Consider the following 23,538-nt stretch of genomic DNA (forward strand, 5'->3'; position numbering starts at 1 on the left):
AAACCAAACAAAAGAGGAAGAGTTAGGGAATCTAACTGATAAAGAATGCCAAATAATGATAATGAAAATGATCCAAAATCTTGAAAACAAAATGGAATTACAGATAAATAGCCTGGAGACAAGGATTGAGAAGATGCAAGAAAGGTTTAACAAAGACCTAGAAGAAATAAAAAAGAGTCAATATATAATGAATAATGCAATAAATGAGATCAAAAACACTCTGGAGGGAACCAACAGTAGAATAACGATGGCAGAAGATAGGATAAGTGAGGTAGAAGATAGAATGGTAGAAATAAATGAAACAGAGAGGAAAAAAGAAAAACAAATTAAAAGAAATGAGGATAATCTCAGAGACCTCTGGGATAATGTTAAATGCCCCAACATTTGAATCATAGGAGTCCCAGAATAAGAAGACAAAAAGAAAGACCATGAGAAAATATTTGAGGAGATAATAGTTGAAAACTTCCCTAAAATAGGGAAGGAAATAATCACCCAAGTCCAAGAAACCCAGAGAGTCCCAAACAGGATAAACCCAAGGCGAAACACCCCAAGACACATATTAATCAAATTAACAAAGATCAAACACAAAGAACAAATATTAAAAGCAGCAAGGGAAAAACAACAAATAACACACAAGGGGATTCCCATAAGGATAACAGCTGATCTTTCAATAGAAACTCTTCAGGCCAGGAGGGAATGGCAGGACATACTTCAAGTGATGAAAGAAAATAACCTACAGCCCAGATTACTGTACCCAGCAAGGATCTCATTCAAATATGAAGGAGAAATCAAAAGCTTTCCAGACAAGCAAAAGCTGAGAGAATTCAGCACCACCAAACCAGCTCTCCAACAAATGCTAAAGGATCTTCTCTAGACAGGAAACACAGAAAGGGTGTATAAACTTGAACCCAAAACAATAAAGTAAATGGCAACGGGATCGTACTTATCAATAATTATCTTAAACATAAATGGGTTGAATGCCCCAACTAAAAGACAAAGACTGGCTGAATGGAGACAAAAACAAGGCCCCTATATATGTTGTCTACAAGAGACCCACTAGAAACAAGGGACACATACAGACTGAAAGTGAAGGGCTGGAAAAAGATATTCCACACAAACAGAGATCAAAAGGAAGCAGGAGTAGCAATACTCATATCAGATAAAATAGACTTTAGAACAAAGGCTGTGAAAAGAGACAAAGAAGGACACTACATAATGATCAAAGGGTCAATCCAAGAAGAAGATATAACAATTATAAATATATATGTACCCAACATAGGAGCACTGCAATATGTAAGACAAATGCTAACAAGTATGAAAGGGGAAATTAACAATAACACAGTAATAGTGGGAGACTTTAATACCCCACTCACACCTATGGATAGATCAACTAAACAGAAAATTAACAAGGAAACACAAACTTTAAATGATACAATAGACCAGTTAGACCTAATTGATATCTATAGGACATTTCACCTCAATGCAATGAATTTCACCTTTTTCTCAAGCGCACATGGAACCTTCCCCAGGATAGATCACATCCTGGGCCATAAATCTAGCCTTGGTAAATTCAAAAAAATTAAAATCATTCCAACCATCTTTTCTTGACTACAATACAGTAAGATTAGATGTCAATTACAGGAGAAAAACTATTAAAAATTCCAACATACGGAGGCTGAACAACACGCTGCTGAATAACCAACAAATCACAGAAGAAATAAAAAAAGAAATCAAAATATGCATAGAAATGAATGAAAATGAGAACACAACAACCCAAAATCCGTGGGACACTGTAAAAGCAGTGCTAAGGGGAAGGTTCATAGCAATACAGGCATACCTCAAGAAACAAGAAAAAAGTCAAATAAATAACCTAACTCTACACCTAAAGCAACTAGAAAAGGAAGAAATGAAGAACCCCAGGGTTAGCAGAAGGAACAAAATCTTAAAAATTAGGGCAGAAATAAATGCAAAAGAAACAAAAGAGACCATAGCAAAAATCAACAAAGCCAAAACCTGGTTCTTTGAGAGGATAAATAAAATTGGCAAACCATTAGCCAGACTCGTCAAGAAGCAAAGGGAGAAAAATCAAATCAATAAAATTAGAAATGAAAAAGGAGAGATCACAATAGACAACACAGAAATACAAAGGATCATAAGAGACTACTATCAACAATTATATGCCAATAAAATGGACAACTTGGAAGAAATAGACAAATTCTTAGAAAAGTACAACTTTCCAAAACTGAACCAGGAAGAAATAGAAAATCTTAACAGACCTATCACAAGCACGGAAATTGAAACTGTAATCAGAAATCTTCCAGCAAACAAAAGCCCAGGTCCAGACGGCTTCACAGCTGAATTCTACCAAAAATTTAGAGAAGAGCTAACACCTATCCTACTCAAACCCTTCCAGAAAATTTCAGAGGAAGGTAAACTTCCAAACTCATTCTATGAGGCCACCATCACCCTAATACCAAAACCTGACAGAGATGCCACAAAAAAAGAAAACTACAGGCCAATATCACTGATGAACATAGATGGAAAAATCCTTAACAAAATTCTAATGATCAGAATCCAACAGCACATTAAAAAGGTCATACATCATGACCAAGTGGACTTTATCTCAGAGATGCAAGGATTCTTCAATATCCGCAAATCAATCAATGTAATACACCACATTAACAAATTGAAAAATAAAAGCCATATGATTATCTCAATAGATGCAGAGAAAGCCTTTGACAAAATTCAACATCCGTTTATGATAAAAACCCTCCAGAAAGCAGGAAGAGAAGGAACATACCTCAACATTATAAAAGCTATCTATGACAAACCCACAGCAAACATTATCCTCAATGGTGAAAAATTGAAAGCATTTCCCCTAAAGTCAGGAACACAACAAGAGTGCCCACTCTCACCACTAGTATTCAACTTAGTTTTGGAAGTTTTGGCCACAGCAATCAGAGCAGAAAAAGAAATAAAAGGAATCCAAATTGGAAAAGAAGAAGTAAAACTCTCACTGTTTGCAGATGACATGATTCTCTACATAGAAAACCCTAAAGACTCCACCAGAAAATTACTAGAGCTAATCAATGAATATAGTAAAATTGCAGGATATAAAATCAACACACAGAAATCCCTTGCATTCCTATATGCTAATAATGAGAAAATAGAGAAATTAAGGAAACAATCCCATTCACCATTGCAATGAAAAGAATAAAATACTTAGGAATATATCTACCTAAAGAAACAAAAGACCTATATATAGAAAACTATAAAACACTGGTGAAAGAAATCAAAGAGGACACTAATAGATGGAGAAATATACTGTGTTCATGGATTGGAAGAATCAACATAGTGAAAATGAGTATACTACCTAAAGCAATCTATAGATTCAGTGCAATCCCTATCAGGCTACCAAAGGTATTTTTCACAGAGCTAGAACAAATAATTTCACAATTTGTATGGAAATACAGAAAACCTCGAATAGCTGAAGCAATCTTGAGAAAGAAGAATGGAACTGGAGGAATCAACCTGCCTGACTTCAGGCTCTACTACAAAGACAGTCATCAAGATAGTATGGTTACTGGCACAAAGACAGAAATATAGATCAATGGAACCAAATAGAAAGCCCAGAGATAAATCCACGCACCTGTGGACACCTTATCTTTGACAAAGGAGGCAAGAACATGCAGTGGAGAAAAGACAGTCTCTTTAATAAGTGGTGCTGGGGAAACTGGTCAACCACTTGTAAAAGAATGAAACTAGAATACTTTCTAACAGCATACACAAAAATAAACTCAAAATGGATTAAAGATCTACACATAAGACCAGAAACTGTAAAACTCCTAGAGGAGACATAGGCAAAACACTCTCCGACATACATCACAGCAGGATCCTCTATGACCCACCTCCCAGAATATTGGAAATAAAAGCAAAAATAAACAAATGGGACCTAATTGAAATTAAAAGCTTCTGCACAACAAAGGAAACTATAAGCAAGGTGAAAAGACAGCCTTCAGAATGGGAGAAAATAATAGCAAATGAAGCAATTGACAAAGAATTAATCTCAAAAATATACAAGCAACTCCTACAGCTCAATTCCAGAAAAATAAACGACCCAATCAAAAAATGGGTCAAAGAACTAAACAGACATTTCTCCAAAGAAGACATACAGCTGTAACAAACACATGAAAAGATGCTCAAGATCACTCATTATCAGAGAAATGCAAATCAGAACCACAATGAGGTACCATTTCACGTCCGTAGGAATGGCTGCTATCCAAAAGTCTACAAGCAATAAATGCTGGAGAGGCTGTGGAGAAAAGGGAACCCTCTTACACTGTTGGTAGGAATGCAAACTAGTACAGCCCCTATGGAGAACAATGTGGAGATTCCTTAAAAAACTGGAAATAGAACTGCCTTATGACCCAGCAATCCCACTGCTGGGCATATACACCGAGGAAACCAGAACTGAAAGAGACATGTGTACCCCAATGTTCATCGCAGCACTGTTTATAATAGCCGGGACATGGAAGCAACCTATATGTCCATCAGCAGATGAATGGATAAGAAAGCTGTGGTACATATACACAATGGAGTATTACTCATCCATTAAAAAGAATACATTTGAATCAGTTCTATTGAGGTGGATGAAACTGGAGCCTATTATACGAGTGGATTAAGCCAGAAAGAAAAACACCAATACAGTATACTAATGCATATATATTAGAAAGATGGTAATGATAACCCTATATGCGAGACAGCAAAAGAGACACAGATGTATAGAACAGTCTTTTGGACTCTGTGGGAGAGGGCAAGGGTGGGATGATTTGGGAGAATGGCATTGAAACATGTATTATCATATGTGAAGCAAATCGCCAGTCCAGGTTTGATGCATGATACAGGATGCTCGGGGCTGGTGCACTGGGATGACCCAGAGGGATCGTATGGGGAGGGAGGTGGAAGGGAGGTTCAGGATGGGGAACACATGTACACCTGTGACAGATTCAAGTCAATATATGGCAAAACCAATACAACATTGTAAAGTAATTAGCCTCTGATTAAAATTTAAAATTTTATATTATAAAATAATTTTTTCAGCTGGTATGGAAATAGAGTTTTTCTCCCCTCTAATATTTGGCAGAAATTAGCTAAGCCCTTCCTCCCTCATCATTCAAGCCGCAAACACAGTGGAAAAGATGGAGGAGGCACAGGTAAGCCATGGTTATGTGAGAGAATCCAGGTCACTGTTTCAGACTCAACTCTCGTTATTTAAGGATGTTTGTGAGGCTTGCTGTTTCTAGGACACAGTTGTGTTCAGTGTGGCCCTGGGCAAGGTCAGAGGGGAAGACATGGTTCTAAGAATTCAAAGGAAGACAAACACTGATGTTTATTAGTTTTTAATTTTGTTTTTAATTTCTGTCTCCGCTTAAGCAATGCAGAATACCCATGAAGGAGGATGTTTTGCAAAGTGTATTAAGCCATTGAAGGTAAGTGCATAGACATCTGTTAAGGTGATAATTGGGTATGTGTCCTTAAATTCAGTATATGTAAAATAGATCTCACCTTTGGCCTCAAATATACCCCATGCCCTTTATCTCATCTCTTTGAATGGTGTGACCCAAAAGCCTGAACTCTTGAACTCTTCCTTAGAGATACTCATTTACCTTAGATTTTGATAAGTCAAATATACATGTTAAAAGAAATAGAATGTATTCATTTCAACCAGAAACTGACAGGTATAAGGGAAAAGAAATGAAATGAATAAAACTGTACTTATCCAAAAGAATCTAGAAAAAAAGAGAAAACTAATAGAAACTTTTAAAAACATTGCTCATAATTAAGTGGCAGAAATAAATTCAAGTATATTTATAATCACAAGAAATGTATATGGGCTAAATTTGCTAGTTATTTGATTTTTTAGAAAATCCATCTACCCTGATTACAAGAGATGCATTAAAAGCGTGAGGAAACAGAAAGGTTAAAAGAAAAAGGATGAAAAATAGACACCAAAAGTTAACAAAAATTTAAGTTAGTATAGCAATATTAATATATTAATAATATAAAATAGGTCTATGGCAAAAAGAATGATCAGGGATAAAAGGGATCACTGCATAATGGTAACTGGATCAATTCAACAGAGAGGGGTAAAACTTCAAAGCCTGTGTATACTTAATGAAGTAGCCTCAAAAATGAAAATGGACAAATATATGAAGAGAAGTTGTTGACCAGTCCACAATGATGGTGAGAGATTTTAGCTCATTTTTATCATAAATAATAGAGCAAATAGACAAAAAATACTGCAGATGTGGAAGATCAAAATACAAAATTAACATGCTTAATTGAATGAACTGTATAAGAGAACCCTATACCCAACAATTAGTGAACACCATTTTTCTCATGGACACACAGAGCATTTACAAAAATTGACCATGTTCAAAGTCATAAAGTAAGATTCAACACAAATAGAATTTTGTTGAGACTATTCTTTGGTTAGAGTAGAAATCACTGACCCCATCCCACGTGTGACAAAGCCCTTTCAACTGTGCCTCTTCAGTGTCTGCTCGCATCACCCTCCCTCTTGCATTTTCACTGTGCTCCTGAGAGCAAGTGTAACATCTTCTCTCACCTGGGCTGCTGAGACGGACAGCAGTGGCCTCTCTTTTCCAGCACTGCTCTCTTCCAGTCCACTTTCTACCTTGCTGCCAGTGACCTTTCTAACGTATGAAAATGAGCATTTCTCTCCTATTGAAGACCTTTGACTGTGTCAGTGGGTTCTCTGCTGCCGTCAGGATAAAACCCAAACCTACGACCTATAGCCTTTCCTCATCTGTCACACCTAACCTTGTCACAATCACCCAGTCGTGTTCTCTCTCTCTCTCTCCCTTCTTCCACCCTTCCTCTGTGGCCTGGCTAAGTCATACTCATCTTTCAAAAATTCATCTCAGATATTTCCTCCTCCAGAAAGCCTGTTTGGACACGTCCCCAGCCCTGACCTCCCTACTTTTCCTCCATTCCACAGACACCAGTTGAGATGAGTTGATTTCCTGATGCTCCCAGGGCAGCATTCCATTTATTCTGTCATAGCACTAGGTGTGATTGCTGTACATATTCCCTACTTAAAGCACTTATTATTTTCCAGTTGCTCTGGGATAAAGAGTAAGGCCAGAACAAGGACAGCAGGGTTCTGTGAGGACCAGCCCTGGCCTCTACCCCTGCTAATGCCCCTTCATGTTCTCTTTCTAAGCTTCTACTTCCTTGAAAACATGGATTCCCACCCCGCTTAAAACCTTTACCTATGCCATTCCCTCTCTCTGGAGCACCGTTCTCCTCCTCCTCCCCTCCACCTTACTACCTTACTCAAGAGTTAACTGCTTAACTCCTACTTTTTTTTCCAGTCTTAGTTCAGTTCTCATTTCCTCAAGCCTTGCCTGACTTCCATTAACTGGATTAGGTTCCTCTAGTTCTCCCAGGACCATTTAACATTTCTTCAGAGCTCTTATTACACCTTCATTCTTATGATTATTTAATTACTGTCTTTTTGTGACTGAGCTGTCAGCTCCATGATAATACACACCAATCTGTCTTGCTCACCATGGTAGCCTAGTAACTGGCAAAATGCCTATTACTGAATGGGCATTTGATAAATATTTGTTGGAAGAGTGAATGAATATAATTTGACTATGTTTGCTTGACTGTCTCCTACATTAGTCTCCAAGGCCCTGGAACAGAAACTGTGCTTTTTCATTCTAGACACAGAACTTAGCAAATGACTGGACATAATCAGTGTTATGTGCATTTCTATTGATTGAATACCAGACCAGTCCCTTCTTGGGAGCCTCTCATGGAAACATATTATCAGGACACCTATTTAGAAGGTGGTGTCCTAAAGGTGTTAACAGAATAGCTAAGCCAAGAGCCTACATGTATTTTAATTTGGTTCAGATTAGGTCTGGAATATCCTGTCCTATGTTAAAAGCAGGCCAAAACCTGGTTCTCATCTTGTAGAAGATACTTACTACTTCGAAGGAAATGTTAGGGAAATTCAAGATCTTAAAGGAAGGGATCAGACCCTTTGATCTCAAGTCTGACCTCCTTGTCTCACCTAGAGAAAGTTGGTAGGGTCTGGAAAAAGGTTCCAGGTGTTGTTGTTTCTGCCAGGGAGTGTCAGGTTGGCAGGGACCCACTTCATACCCTCTGGTGAGGAGAGGGAGACAAGTGTGTTCTTCTCCCCTATTTCCTGTTCTGCTCTTGGTGTGTACCAGGTCTGCACCAGGAATGGAGCTGTGACTCACTGGTTTGGGCTATCACTTCTGCGTGTTCTTCCTAAGCCAGATCTGTTCCATGAGCTGAAATCTCATCTTCCAAAGTTAGCAGTAAACTATGGACATGGCCATGGGATGGACTTGACAGTGGCATGTAGGAGATGACTCCTACAAGTTTGCGAAAGCCAATTTACTAATTCATGAGTTTTGCTAGCTGGTTGTTGAACCATTAATAACTTGTAAATTGGCCCCAGGGAGAGTATTTACACCACAGAAATTGGCAAATGCTGTAAGAAAAGACTTTCTCTCTATTCTTCCTTTCCCTCTCTCCCTCCCTGCCTTTCTTCCTTCCTTTTTTTCCTCTGACTGCCAAACTCAGGTTGGAGTTCTGGCTGGACACTCACTAGTGGGTGTCTTTTTTTTTTAACTCCTCATCACCAGAATAGGTCCCCCATAGTAGCAGCTACTTCATGTAGTTCTGTAAGCCATAAATAATAATACATGCAAAGCACTGAGCCCAGCACTTGAAAACTTGTAAGCATTCAGTATATGTTAGCTTGATTACCAGCCTCCATGTATCTTATTGTTTGGGTTTGCCACTTATCTGTGCTATTAAAATTGAACAAAGTTGATTTTTAATGTTTACTGATATTTTAGCAATATTTGAAAATATTTTTTAAGTGATAGGGTAGAAATTTTTCATGTCACTGACATGCATTGATGCTCTTTTCTCATTTGGTTAGGTGTTGACTATGATATCCTATGGGTTTGTGTGTGTTACTGTCCAGGATGATAGAAAATCTATGTTTCAGTTGTCTTCATCTCCAATACTCTTTAATTTAGTATTCTTCTAATCCTTAAGAATCCCAAAGTCATTGAGAATAAACTATCCCCTGGCTTCCAGAATCAGATATTACATGAGGGAGATCAAAATGTCATTTTTTTTTTAAGATAACTTCTACTCTGCACCTATTAAGGGCAGGATGCTGCAGATGTTCTGAAAATTTGCAAAAGAAAAGAAGGAAAAATAAAATAAAAATTTAAAAGGCCTGAAATCTCTAATCCATAATTCTGAAATTCAGTTCAGTTCAGTTCAGTCACTCAGTCGTGTCCAACTCTTTGAGACCCCATGAATCACAGCACTCCAGGCCTCCCTGTCCATCACCAACTCCCGGAGTTTACCCAAACTCATGTCCATCGAGTCAGTGATGCCAACCAGCCATCTCATCCTCTGTCATTCCCTTCTCCTCCTGCCCCCAATCCCTCCCAGCATCAGGGTCTTTTCCAATGAGTCAGCTTTTCGCATGAGGTGGCCAAAGTATTGGAGTTTCAGCTTCAGCATCAGTCCTTCCAAAGAACACCCAGGACTGATCTCCTTTAGAATGGACTGGTTGGATCTCCTTGCAGTCCAAGGGACTCTCAAGAGTCTTCTCCAACACCAAAAGACTCTGAAAACCAGAAGTCTTCTCCAACACCAAAAGACTCTGAGAACCAGAAGTCCTTTCATAATTCAAATATGGCAAAACCTGACACAAACTGTCCTGAGACTTTTTAAAGTTTTTTTTTTTTTTATTCCATTTTGTGTTAATATTTATATAATCTGGTGCAGAGTTACTAACATGCTTGATTTTAGGCTACTATGCCAGACACCTCTGGAATTGTTCCATCATATACAATATACACACCATACTACCTTTCTAAAATCTCCCAAATTCTGGATTTTGAAACATATCTAAGTCTTTTCGAAACAGGAATTCTGGACCTGTAGTAGAAATCATAATGTCTGCCTTTAAGGTATTCACAATCTGGCCATACCAGAAGTATGAAGTCATGAAGAGGGACATAGATGCTTAGACCAAGTGTAGCCAGCAGGAAGTGGGGACTGTTCATCTAATTGGGCTGTGTCACCCAATGGCTCAGTCCCATCCTTAGGTCTTATACCCGTCAATGAAGAGTAGAAAATATGAGCAGACACACACATTCCAAAGAATCTCCTCCAGTATCCTTCATTCCTTCCCTTGATTCCCAAATTTAATCCTCTGCAGTCTGGCTTAACCATTCCCAAAACACTTCCCCTTAGAGCATCATTTGTTTAGACATCAGGAATTCTTTTAAATGCTTAGAGAAAATGACCTCTGTTCAAGAGGAAAAACAGTGCTCCCTGACGCAGCTGTGTGTTCTGTGGGCCCCAGGTCTGTCTGGGCTTAATGGTACACCCCAGGCCAGAGCATCCAGCAGGCACTCAGCCCTTCTGAAGACCTGCACACATCTTCAATGGAAACATCTTTCCTGCAGACTGACACTTTAAAGCCCCAGGGCCTTGAGCCAAATGCAAAGTGATTCTGCAGGGGCTCTAGCAACCCTTTCCACCCATCCTCTAGCCTCCTCTTACTGATGTGTCTCCAAAAATCTTTTGAATCTGTTGTGCAAATTAACAGTCTCCAGGACCAGCCCAGCAAGGACATTCCTTTCTTGAAATCAACAGACCTTCCAGCTCATAGAAAGAGTCTGTTTGCTGAGGTTTTTTTTTTTTCTTTTCTCCTGACCTAGAAAATTTGGCTTCTACAAACTCAGTCTTTTGAAGTATGTGTTTGTTATCTCTTTGGAAATGCTGAGGCCTTGCCCTACCATATGTTTCCCAATAGCCTCCTCTGGACATACCCATAAATAATAAAATATGCCCATAAATAATAAATTAGTGACCTTTTCTTGAATATTTACTATGTACCAGGTACTGTCTTAAATGCTTTGTATATATTATATTAATTAATCTTGAAGAAATTCTGTTAGGCAGGCATTGCTTTTATTTCTTTGTTTTTATGGCTAGGAGGTAAATTAATAGAGAAATATTTTCTAGCCGTCAGCTACCCTAGCCAGTTTGATGTCCCTGAGTTTAATTAACAGAACAGAGATGCTGCCCTGAACTGAACTTCAAGGCATTCCTTGTTTGTCCCTTATTTTGCTTCTAAAGACCCTGAGACTCAGAGAGCTTAAGTAATTTGTCTTAAGGTCACACAGCTGCTGCTGCTGCTGCTGCTAAGTCACTTCAGTCGTGTCCAACTCTGTGCGACCCCATAGATGGCAGCCCACCAGGCTCCCCTGTCCCTGGGATTCTCCAGGCAAGAGCACTGGAGTGGGTTGCCATTTCCTTCTCCAATGCATGAAAGTGAAAAGTGAAAGTGAAGTCTCTCAGCTACATAAATGTGAAAACTGAGAGCTGAAGAAAGAGTTTTCTGACTCTAGAGTCCATGATTTGAATTGCCAAAGAAACATGAGGAAGAGAATAAAATGCCTGTTGGATTAAGTGATCCTTAGCTTTTCTACTCATTTTACCCCACCAGCTTTCATAGCTTGCAGAGGCCCCTGGACTGTGTTCTGCTGAAGGTACTTTTTTCCTTGAATGGAGTCTTTGACGGGTTCTCCTTTGACACATGACTATCATCTTCCCCAGCCGTATAGTGGCCCCCACCAGCACTTTCCTTATTGTCACTGTGATGCTTGCCCCATATAACCCAACAATGGCTAAATCTTTCTTGGCTTTTGTCACTGCAGAGTCATTTGCCTTTCTTTTAAAGGGCTGGGGTGAGGTCTGAGGTCACTGGGCAGACTGAGTGAAAGATCTTCCTTCCTACTATGTTGGAAAGGCCATGAAAAAGGGAGGTTCTCATAGACATGGCTTTTATTTTCTGTTGGGTCTTTAGCTACCTGCATGACCTGGTGAGTCATTCAATTTTTCCGATCCTTACTGGTAAAAGGAAGCTGTTAAGAGGACTGATCTATTGTGGTGCCATGAGGACGGGAGAGAGTGAGGCCTGGGAAGGGCCTTACATGTAGTGAGTGAGTGCCTTGAAAATGGAAGGTATTATGACTGTTGTTAGTAAGAGCATATGTTTTATCCTATGTGTTGATTATTTACTTTTTTACAGCATTTAGGGTTTCACAAAGCATTTTACATGAGTAAACTATCTTCTTGGAGTGCCAGTTACATAGACTGTACGTTAGGTACTTAATCATTTCATACTTGCTCTTCCTGCTGTTATGCTGAATGGATGAAGACCTCTCCTTTTTCTCTGGCCAAGAGACCTGGGGTGCAGAGAGGCTGAGTGACTTACCAAAGCAAACCTATGACTTAGCCAAGACTAAAACCCTCAGTCTCGAGATATCAGTTTATCCTGCTGCCTCCCCTCTGTGGGGCAACCTCGTTTCCAAGGGCCCCATGCTCACTCGAAACATTAAAAAATCAAAAAGACAAAACTCACATTTCTTCCAGACAGTGATTTCCAAATGTCTCTGGAAGAAGAGTTAGCAGTCCTGGCAGGCGGTTTTGTGTTGCAAGGTGCTTGGATACGAAAGAGGAATGTAAACCCCATGGAACTCATTTCACATGTCAGAGTCTGTTCTGGATCTTGAAAGTGGGTCACGAGGCCCCAGCTCTGCCCCTAAGAGCTACATTCCTGCGGAGGCGTCCAGCAGGAAGCGGGCAGGGAGCAGGGCCCAGGATTCACAGAGGGACCCAGTGGGTGTCACAGCCAAAGGGCAGGAAGAAAAGAATCCCCCACCCCAGCACTAGCCTTCCAGAGCCTGGTCCCTGCAGAGCTTGCCTCAAGGCAGTGTGAAATTTGTTTCCTCTTGTGTTACTTCTTAAGGACTTTGGCTATTTTTATAGGTTCCTTTCACTTGCCTACTGTCTTTGATCCCACATGAAAAGTCCAAAAGGGACCAGTGTCCAGTTTGCACTGCTTGCCCCGTTTCAGCACGTCTAATGGCTCTTTAGCCCTGTGACCCCATGACTGGTGTTGCCCACATGGGTCTACACATAGCTCAGCTATTGGTGGGAACCAGGGGGACTTTATGGGAAGGGGATGGAGCAAGAGAAAATCACCACCAAAGGCCCCGGGAAATGGCTCATGTTTGATAAAGCTTGGAAGTAAGTTGAAATTTGTATCCAAGAAACTCAACTAAGAGATAACTCTGCCCCTCATAGCTAGTGTCTCCAGGAACATGCACATTGCAACCAAGACATCATTTATCAGGAAAATCACAATGATAGCCCAGGACCAACAACGAGGGCAGTACACTCAGACATTAAACATGGCCTCATGGGAGTTGTCTTTCGTTCTGGCAGGTAGCTGGAAGCATGCTTTGCTCTCATCCTTCCCACTCCACATGGTTTCTGTCCTTGTTTATTTCTTTTTTCTAACTGACTTTTCAAAGTCACTAATATCCTCTACCATCCATTGCTCCCCTCTGATGTTTTAGAGATCAAAGCGCCATTACATTGGGTGGAGTGGTTTGAAAAATGGGGCACTTCTATATTACTGGCCTTTGAAGGCAGATTAAGCAACAAGAAATAAGGGGAAATGTCAGAGAGCCTTCTTACTTCTCTGGGCTGCCATCTTTTTGCGCATAATTCCTCTTGACTTTCAAGGAGCCTACATTCCTTGGCTCCTTAACATTGTCAGGTTCGGGAGGCTCCTCTGGAATTTGATAAATCTAGACGTTTAGGTGGGACCATGGGGTGGGGCAGTCAGAAAGCTGAACATTTCCTAACATTTTCATGATATTGTATTCCTAAACCCTTGATGGTATGAATAACTTTTTTGTGGATTTGTTCATACAGAAGATAGATAAATAAATGGATGTTGCTTTTCAAAACTGGCCTGCACTGGATCAAATCGTTAGGTTGTCAAGTTTCACATTCTGTAAGGAGCTTGGTTGATTGGATTTGCAAAAATTCTTCTTAACAGCATCTTCAACTGCATGACCATTGGGAGCCTCCCTGAGTCTACTTATGTTGGGCCCACCCTGTCTAGGGGAGGTCCTATCACTTCTTTATCCTCTATCTCAGACCCAAACATTTATGATAATTTATGAGTTTATTTATGTATTTGCTTACTTGTTACTGTCTGTCTCACTCCAACACCACACACACACACACACACACACACAGACTCTAATGGAAGCCCCAGGAGGGCCCAGGTCAGGTTCCTTTGGCTTCCATGATATTGTCAGTGCCTAGCTGTGTGCCTGATGCATAGTAATTACTCAATAAACATATGGGAGTGCATGAATTCAAGAAATATGTTCCCAGAAAAGTTGTTGGGAAGAAGTGTAAAGAAAACCAATTTATCAAAAATGCTTCCTATGGAAGAAGGTGATATTTAAGGTTAGTTTCCTTTTCCTTTGAATCCTTTTAAGCAAGGTAAATAGCGTGTTAAAGAATAGTGTTTGACAAAGTTGGAACCACTGGTTATCCCTATAGAACTTTGAAGGAATTAGTGGAAAGCCCATTCTTTTTTCTTTCTCTTATTTTCCCTTCTATCTATTCATCCATCTTTTCTTCCTGTATTTATTAAATGCCTGTCAGGTGTGGATATATGCCAGACATGGTAAAATAGGTAATAGTATATCTACCTAGTATATATTACTCTGAGGATTAAATGAGATAATTGTACTTAACTGTTTCTGGCAAAGCACCTAACATATTAAGAGCTTGATAAATGTTAGTTATTACCATTCCCATCAGAAGTATTTATGAAGCAACTATTTACACCGTTTGTCTCAGTCTCCACAATAAGGAAGGAAGGATACCATCGAAACCACCAGGGGCTTTTGATGATATATGTCATTAATTCCCCTTCCATCATGTCTATTTTAGAGCAGAGTTACATATGGCCTCTTATTTTATAGATGGGGGATGGTCAGCTCGACAGGACAAAAGTGAGGAACAGAACGTCAAATTGTTCAGTAAAGATAGGATCAATGACTGATTTTCCCCTTTGCCCCAGCTCCATTAAATGGCTTAGCTCAGCACTTGTACTGAGCTCAGCACTTGTACTCTTTTTAAAGAAGCTTGATATTTTGTTCATCATGGACTTTTCTGCATAAAATTTGATTTTTAAAAAGCCTTGCATTAAAATATCACTTCTTTTGATTTCTAAGTATATTTTGTGCCCAATGCAAGTGCCTTCCTCATCCTACCCTGGTACCTCCTTTTAGCTGGTTGACCTCTCTGAGTGCTCATGATCAAGCCATTCGACTCTAGCTAAGGGCTGTCAGATTCACGTTCTTGACACCCACTGCCAGTACCCAGCCCAGTTCACCACCGGCTCCTGTCTTGACGTCTGAAGTAGCCCCTCGTTTGTTCTTGGTCCCCTCAAGTCAGTACTATACACAGAGTCAGAAAATCTTTTAAAACCTATTTCAGGTGATCACTCCATGGCTTAAAACCTGTAACTTTCTATTTCCATGAAGTAAAACTCAAATCCTTAACCATGGTCTGAGACCCTATGACCTGGCCTGACCTCCCTTTCCTCTCTCCCTTTGCTCATCACTTTCCATCCACTCCGTTCCCTTGGATCCTTGACTCCACGGTGATCTCCACATGGCTGCCTTCATCACATGGTTCCCTCTCTCAGCAGTACCCTTCGCCACCTCTTTCTACCTTGCAGATGGCAGCTGAAGCGCCACCTCCTCAGAGGTCTTCCCTGACCTCTGGTCTAAGTTCTGCCACCCTCTACCTCTTTTGTTCTCTTCTGTTGCCTCTTTTTCTTTCCCTTTTCAACACTTCTCATCATTTGTAATTTAATTGTATGTCCACCCATGTGTTTACTTGCTTTATATCTTTCTCCCTGACTCAACTGTAAGCTCCTGGAGGACAGACCTGGGCTTATTCACCACCTTCTCCCCAGCCTCTAAACCATGCCTGGCACAGAGAAGTCACCCAGCCCTTTATTGAGTAAGTGAGGGAAGGAAGGGAATGAGTGGAGAAATCGGTCTTCAGCTTGCAAAATCTTAATCTAAGGACTCTCCCACACACTGAGGAACTTTTATGTCCTATTCTACTCTCTGTCGTCATGAACTTTGCTCTTCTAAAGCAAGTGTTTTTCCCTTGGATTATTTTTATAGAAAAAAGGGAAGCAAATATAGAGATAATTATTGATTCTCACTCATCAAGTCGCTGCTCCCTATCACCAACATCCTTCTGAGAGCCTGCTGCAGAATTCTTGGGAACCACAGGAAATAAGTCCACTAACCACTTGAAATGCTTTTATAAAAATAGACTGGACTTGACCTTCTTCCTGTGGAAAGGCCTTTCTTCAGGGCACATGTTACAGAGAAATTCTGTCTGCTCTTAGGAGCCTCCCTCTTCCATCATCCTTCCAGCAGGACTTATCTGGACAAGTGTGGAATCCTGTTCTGACCCTCTGCCCGGGTCACCATCTGAGCAAATTCTTCCTTTATTATTTTCATGCTGTTGTTTTTATATTGAAATGGTGAGATAAGCAGACAGAAGTCAAAGCCTGGGGGAGCTATTGGGATATTCTGCTATGCACTGGTACTCCCTGAGGAGTGGTGTTACTCTCGCCAGAGGTCATCATCACTATGCCCGGGCTTCAGTACAGGGGTGCACCTAGATCACTCTGATCATTATCTGCTTACTTTAAAATCTTATTACCAAAGTGCAGTTTTACTTCAGTTCAATGTCCTTGTGTAAAGGAGACTTTATATCTCTAGTATAATCACAAAAATATCCCATCAGTAGAAGGCAGTGGTCAAGACAAATAAAATCAAAGGACACAGTCACTGGCTTCTGCTTAGGTGCTGTTCTCTGCCTGCTCAGCTCTTTTGGTTATCAAGAGAGAATGACAGTTCTGCTGCTGCTGCTAAGTCACTTCAGTCGTGTCCGACTCTGTGCGACCCCATAGACGGCAGCCCACCAGGCTCCCCCGTCCCTGGGATTCTCCAGGCAAGAACACTGGAGTGGGATGCCATTTCCTTCTCCAGTGCATGAAAGTGAAAAGTGAAAGTAAAGTCGCTTAGTCGTGTCCAACTCTTCGCGATGCCATGGACTGCAGCCCACCAGGCTCCTCCGTCCATGGGATTTTCCAGGCAAGAGTACTGGAGTGGGATGCCATTGCCTTCTCTGGACAATTCTAGGGGAGTTGAAAACAAAATTGTACCAAGATGAAGCTTTCTCCTTCAACAGTGAAAATGATTGAAGGAGACTTTGAAGGGGACAGTGGTCTCCCTACAGTGGTCCTGCGAGATGTCATAGCACCACTCAGAACTTCTCCTGTAGCAGCAGGGGCACGTGCACCACACCTGATGAAGCAAAGGGTCGGTACTTAGGCTTTATTGTTATACCAGTTCAACAGAGAAGCAGAGAATGCCAGTCAGTCCCCTTAGAAATCCTGAAATACGAGGAGGTGATAGAAAAATTAGAAAATACAGATAAACAACAGTAAAAAGTTTTAAAAGATTGTTCATGATCCTGTCAGCCAGAGAGAACTCCTTTTAACATTTCCATTCATGGAAATGTAAGCATTTTACAAAGTGGAATCGTATATGTGAATCATATATACAAATATCTCAGATTTCCTGCGACACAAAACTTGCTGCTTTGTTAATTTTCTGCATTGTTTGCCTAATTTCTGTTTTGTTACTATCTACTTTTATCTTTATTTTTTCCTTTTACTGCTTACTTTTAGTTTACTTTCCCCTTTTATTTTTCAAAACATTTTCCTGCAGAATCTTGGATCATCAATTTTAATCCTTTTAAAATATTTTAATGTGAGCACTTAAAGGTAAAATTTCTAATAATTGTCTTGAGTTACCTCCCCAAATTGTGGTATGCTGGGTTTTGTATATCATTTAGCTTAAGCTATTTTGTAATTTCTTCTTTTATTTTTTTTCTATATGTGTAGTTCAATTGAAAATATAGTTTTCCTAGATATGTTATGGTTATTGATATCTAATTTAATTTACCAGTGATCATAGGATTTATTCTCTATGGTTTCAGTTCTGTTAAATTGATTCAGACTTGGTCTAAAGAAAGTGGAATCACATGTATAATTTTTTTTTCATTAATAAATGTAAACCTACGTACATCCCATTTGTAATGGCTACATAGGATTATAGCATTTAGTTATAAGTACAAGCAAAACTGTGTCAACTAAGCCTCTATTGTTAGACATTTAGGTTGTGTACTCTCTGTCACTGTTATGAACAAAATTGCTCTAGGCAGCCTCACCCACCAGGCCTTTATGTCCTTAGGAGGATTTATGGAAATAGAATTGTTAGGGAAAAGCACATACATTTTAAGTTTTTTACTCAAAATTTTCAGAAAGTTTGTACCCTTTATGTGCTTAGGTTCTATTTACACTTCTTGACATATTATCAGTATTTCCCTTCTTATTCCTATGTCTGCTTTTCAAGGTAGAGAAATTAATTTGAAACCTTCTGACCTGCTGACTGGTTTCCAAGTCCCCTTGTAACCTGGGGCCCTCGCTCCTTTTGCCTCCACTTGCTCTGAGGGTGCCTGGCACCACTTGTGGGATCTTGCTGCACACTTTCCCAAGCCTATGACCCAGCGTGAAGGATGCTTTCCCAGCAGTGTGGGCCTATGGAGCTTGCAGAGTCCAGTGAGCCCTGGGCTCCCGGGGAGCAGATGCCCCAGACCAGCACTGGCTCAGGCGACCTTGGAGGCATCCTTTGTCTCTTTGACACTTCAAGCCACTTCACTCCTTTGCTACACTGCCCTCATCTCTCAGTTCTGACAAACCACTCCTGACTTCTCTTCAAAACTCACCTCCTCTGTGAATCACCTAGTACTGATGCCTGTTCAATCCAGCAATTCCAAGACCTCTTGTGATATCACCTCTGAGTGATTTTATCCACTATTAATTTATACATTTACAATGAATTCTTGCAAAGGGGCCCCACACACACCTTATTAAATGTGGAGCTCTTGTGTAGCATGAAGCACAGTGTATTGAAGGCAGTCAGTAAACACTTGCTGAAATAAGAACTCAGCATCTCCCAGACTGAGGCGTGGCTTGGCATAGCCAAATACAGAATGGCAGACAACTGGGAATTCTTGCTCATTGAGTATCCCAAGTACTGTCCTTGTGTCTAAGAGTTTAAGTAAGAGACAGCCAAGGCACTGGGTAGAAACACTGAGATTCAGACCAGCAGGTGTAATTCCATGGTTGGTGTGTGATTCCAGGCCGGTGTCTTGTTCTCTCTGCGTCTGTTTCCTCTCCTGAATGGTACCTGCCTGTGAGGTTGTTGCAAAGACCCAACTTGATAAGAAGGTGTAAAGTGAATAGCACTTGTGCAGCATGTGATCAGCTCACCATGGATGACATCATTAATATCCTTTGTATTTAGGGCATGTACTGAAAGATACAGTCTCCCTCCAAGTTTAGCCTGTGGTCTCCCTTCTGTGTGCAGCAGAAACAGGCTGGGAAGGCCTCTTGGTTTTCTCTAAAATCCCCTCACTTCATCCTTCCACAGAGGAGGGAAAACAGCTCCTTTGCTTTCAGGGTTTGCCTTTCATGACTCCTGAGATCCAAGGAACAGAGCCTTAGCCAAGTGGTTAGCTTAAACAGGATAAGACTCATCCAGTGTCCCTAGGTTGATGGCTCATTGTTTCATGAAACTATATAGTTTGTACCTATTCTTTTGCTTGTCTTATGCCTTTCCTGTTAATTATAATTAACCAGGGGCTGGCTATCTCAAGAGCACTTGTGTGCTAACAGTTCACATGGAAGATGGATTGCACAGTTAGGAAGACTTGGGTTTCAGTCTGGGTCTGCACTTACTTGCTGGGTGACTTTGGGCAAGTTATGTCATTGCCCATGCCTCGGTTTTCTCATCCATCGATGGAAATAGTAATAGTAATACCTCCATAGGTTGGTTGAGCATTAAATGAGATCATGCGTGTAAAGCACCTAGCACATTCTATGGTGCCAATACCTGAGAGTTACCATCATTTTCATGCTTACTTCCATCCCTGTCATCACTTTGCCTTTGCACCTGGCACAGGTCCTTGCCTATGAGATCCTTCAGTCAGTGTCAACTTAAGTGAATGAAATGAATAGAATATGTGTCCCATCCCCCTTTCTGCCAGAAGGCGAAATCAATAATCTTCATTGTCCTACCAATCTTAACTATAGTTTGTGGTGTTTTACTATGAGCAAGGTTGTCAGTTCCCAGGAGCAGATGTGAGTCTCTTACCTGGACCCTGTGTTACTAAGCAAGCACAGGGCATGACATTGCCTTCACATCCTGAAGGTTATTCCTCAAGGCGGTGCCTCACTGCAGTGAGGTGCCCCTCCCCAGGGGTCCTGATTCACTGGGCCTGGGTTGGGGCTGGCACCTGCAAGTTCAGCAGACCTCCCCTGGGGATTCTGGTGCACACCAGGATGTGAGAAGCACTAGTTTGGGATAGCCTTCTTCTTCTTTTTTTTTTGATGCATCAAGAGAGAGGAAAGGAATTCAGCCTAGAAGGGCCAGCTTGGTTCTTTTTCTCATTTTAGCAAAGGCACTGAAATAACTCTAAATCTACTCACGCTGTTTTCTTTAAAAGCAGTGGCTCAGAGGACACTGCCATTTTGATATGTTTATTTTTTCTCTTTCTTTCCATTACTCATATTTCCTTTGCTGAATTATTGTTTGCGCCTGCTGGGGGTGGGGGCGGGGGCAGGATAAGACAAAGGGTAAGGTGAAATGAGTGAGGGCTCCAGGTCCTTCTCAGCCCTTTTGCTCTGCGAGGCTGGGATGGGAGGGAGGCCTTCCTTTCTCTGCTGTGGGAGCCACAGGCCACCAGCAGGCAATGTGTCGCAATTAGGTCTGGTTTGCTCTGAGGTTCTGGCTTACTGATCATGGTAGAGCCTGATGGAAAGGCCCAGATTTCTCTGAACTGAGTCCGAAACCAGTTCTGAAGAATTAACTGGGGCCTCATCACAATGTACAAGCCAGAGTAAGATTAAATCAGGCCTCCAGAGTGAGGGAGGTTGTGCAGCTTGGAATTGCAATGCAGTTCTGTTGTATTCTCATTTCTCTCTGCTTCATAATTTATTTGGTAAAGTTGTTCTCAATTGTTCAAAGATCTGAGTACTCATTCATTCACTTGACACATATTTAGTGAGCACCTACTACGCATCAGGCATGAGGAATGTAATGGAGAAGAAGGCAGATGCAATGAGATCCTCTTGAACCTGGCATTCTAGTGAGGAAGACCTACCATAAAAGAAATTCACAGTGAACTGAATGTTAGAGCAGCGAAGTCCAGGGCACCTTCCAAACTACATACTAGGTAACTTACAGAGCCTGGGAGATGGGAAGACTTCCTGGAAGAAGGAGCATTTATATTCCTAGTGAACAAGGGGAAGAAAGCAGCAGGAAGAGTGTGTGAAAAGATCCTGAGCCCACAGAGGGCATGTTTCATTTAGAGAACTGAAACTAGTCCGCTATAGGGGAGGTGAGAAGGCTATGGATGGGGAAGCGGGTGGGGCCAGGTCATGCAGGGCCCTGCAGGCCTTTGTCTAAAGACCACCAAACAATGCAGGTTACAGGTTGACATGATCAGATTTGCATTTCTAAAACATCTCCTGGCTGCTGAGTGGAAAAGTACTGGAGCAGAATTCAGGGAAACTAGATGCACTGGTGAGAGGTGATAGGGACTCAGCAGTTGGATATGGGCACAGGCCAGATGTGGTGTACACACTTCACAGCTACCCAGCCACTAGCCTTCTCTCAGAGGGACAGCAGCATCCAGCCAGCACATGGTATCATGAGATGAGCTAAAGTTGGAAAATCTGAAAAATCTCACCACCAGGTATACCAGGAAATGTCATTTCCACAGGAGATGGTGCTGCTGGGGAAATGTCGGCACGTTGATCTTTAGGAGCAGATTGGGAAGGGAGGCACCTTGGTGTCTTGATAAATGACGCAGAATCCGGGGCTCCAGAAGGCCTTGCTACCTGACCTGCCAACTAGGACTCTTGTCCTTGCTTTTCTTCATCCTTCCCTGACTCACCAGGTCACTGGACAAGTTGTCTACCCCTTGGCTGTACGTGTATGAGCTCAGAGACCCGAGTTTCTGAATCACGCTACTAACTTTATAAAATCTACAAGATGGTATCAGCTCAGGGCAGGTCAGACAGCCTGGAGGGAACAGAGTGGGCCAGCTGGCTCTCTAGATGACTCTTGGTCTTAGGATTCTGTGGGGCTTGGTGACACCAGAGGAAACGGCTGGGGACACCTCCAGGGCACTTCATTCATTCATTCAGGAAATGGTTAAAGTCTTCTGGCCTCATCCTCACATGGTGAAGAAAGTGGCAGAGTCTTCCCCTGGGGAGCTTATGTAACAGTCACTTCCTGAGGTGTAACTGGTAGTCTGCAGTGCCCCTCAGCCCTCCTGGTCTTCGTATTGAATAGCAAAGCCCAAGAGTTCCCTGGCCTCAGATTCCTCAGTGACCTCTGACAGGGGTAACCATCTTTCGGTTCCAAGCTGGCAATCACCTCTGGGCCTGTGAACTTGTTTCCTTGTGGCCTGCACCTGTCTTTGCCAGCACTGTCCACTGCTCCCTGCCCCCAGGGTGTTCCTGCTGCTTTCTCAGCCACGCCCTCAGGTGTTCCTCAGATGGCCTTCCCTGACCACTCGCCCCAGACCCAGGCCCAGCCTCCCCTCGGATGTCCTTGCCCCTCTGTAGTCCACTAGCTGCTTACTGACTGTCCCTCCCATCAACTTTGCTCCATCGGGGCAGAGCCCTTGATTTTGTTGCTCAGCTGTTTATCTCTAGCATCCTGCATGGACTAGCACGTAATACGTGAGTAATAGTGTTTGTTGGAAGAAAGAGGGGTGGGAGAGAACGATGGTCTGGACATGTTGTGTATTGTATCCGTTTTCCTGAAAAGTCACATGCTACACTTAGAAGACCCCTTGTGAATCAAAGCCTGAAAAACCGTACTAATTTGCCACTTGCCGTACTGAACGGAGATATTGGTATTTTTAATATATTAAGTCTATCAGAAATTCATCCTATATGTTTTCTGAAACCATTGATCCCATCCCACAAAAACTAACCCAGTCAGCCAGGAAGATGAAGAGACTGTGGGAAGAGATGAGGTTGAGTCAGTCTGTTATTATTCATTACTTCATTCCAACTTTATACTATGATTTCTCAGGCACTGAGGATACAGCACAGTCCCTGCTTTCATTGTCTGTTCTTATTCAAAGTGAACAACCAAATGAGAACATCTTTCAGTGCTAATTCCTGTATCTCCCTGTTGAAATCCCATAGCAGATGGCTGGAGGTGGCGAGGGCACTGGTAGATGGAGGGTGGTTGGGGTGTCTCTAAGGAAGTGACATTGAGCTGAGACCTTGGGGATGGGCAGAAGTTGAGTGCGTGGGCCCAGGGATGTGTGCACAGCCACGTGTCCTAATCTGGAGGAGACTGTGTGATCCTGCTGGGTAAGGAACTG

The 23,538-nt window shown here is 41.6% G+C and overlaps 2 protein-coding genes and 1 non-coding gene across 15 annotated transcripts in view; 1 reads left to right on the forward strand and 2 right to left on the reverse strand.

Annotated features, from left to right (window-relative positions):
- Window positions 1-23,538, forward strand: part of LOC147369572 (uncharacterized) — a 545,146-nt gene that overhangs the window by 434,298 nt on the left and 87,310 nt on the right. For 3 of the 5 annotated variants that reach the window (XR_015167589.1, XR_015167587.1, XR_015167588.1), the window contains one exon: window positions 5,434-5,489. The gene's annotated coding sequence lies outside the window, so the exon portion shown is untranslated. The remainder of the gene's footprint in view (window positions 1-5,433; window positions 5,490-23,538) is intronic. The other 2 variants (XR_015167591.1, XR_015167590.1) reach the window with 1 other exon arrangement.
- The window catches only part of FGF1 (fibroblast growth factor 1), a 106,304-nt gene that overhangs the window by 30,543 nt on the left and 52,223 nt on the right, over window positions 1-23,538 (reverse strand). Inside the window, exon 1 of one of the 9 annotated variants that reach the window (XM_086412170.1) lies at window positions 12,524-12,544. The exons of 7 other annotated variants lie outside the window; for them this stretch is intronic. The gene's annotated coding sequence lies outside the window, so the exon portion shown is untranslated. Of the gene's footprint in view, window positions 1-6,628; window positions 6,767-12,523; window positions 12,545-23,538 lie in introns of those variants that run through there. One more of the 9 variants, XM_086412168.1, reaches the window with a different exon arrangement.
- Window positions 11,079-11,202, reverse strand: LOC147369575 (small nucleolar RNA SNORA36 family). Its single transcript, XR_015168689.1, has one exon. It is a non-coding gene; the product is annotated as a small nucleolar RNA SNORA36 family (small nucleolar RNA).

The sequence above is a fragment of the Bos grunniens genome, chromosome 7, assembly GCF_055505025.1.
Source record: "Bos grunniens cultivar Pamir isolate PY7600 chromosome 7, Bosgru_T2T1.0, whole genome shotgun sequence".
NCBI classification, from domain to species: domain Eukaryota; kingdom Metazoa; phylum Chordata; class Mammalia; order Artiodactyla; family Bovidae; genus Bos; species Bos grunniens.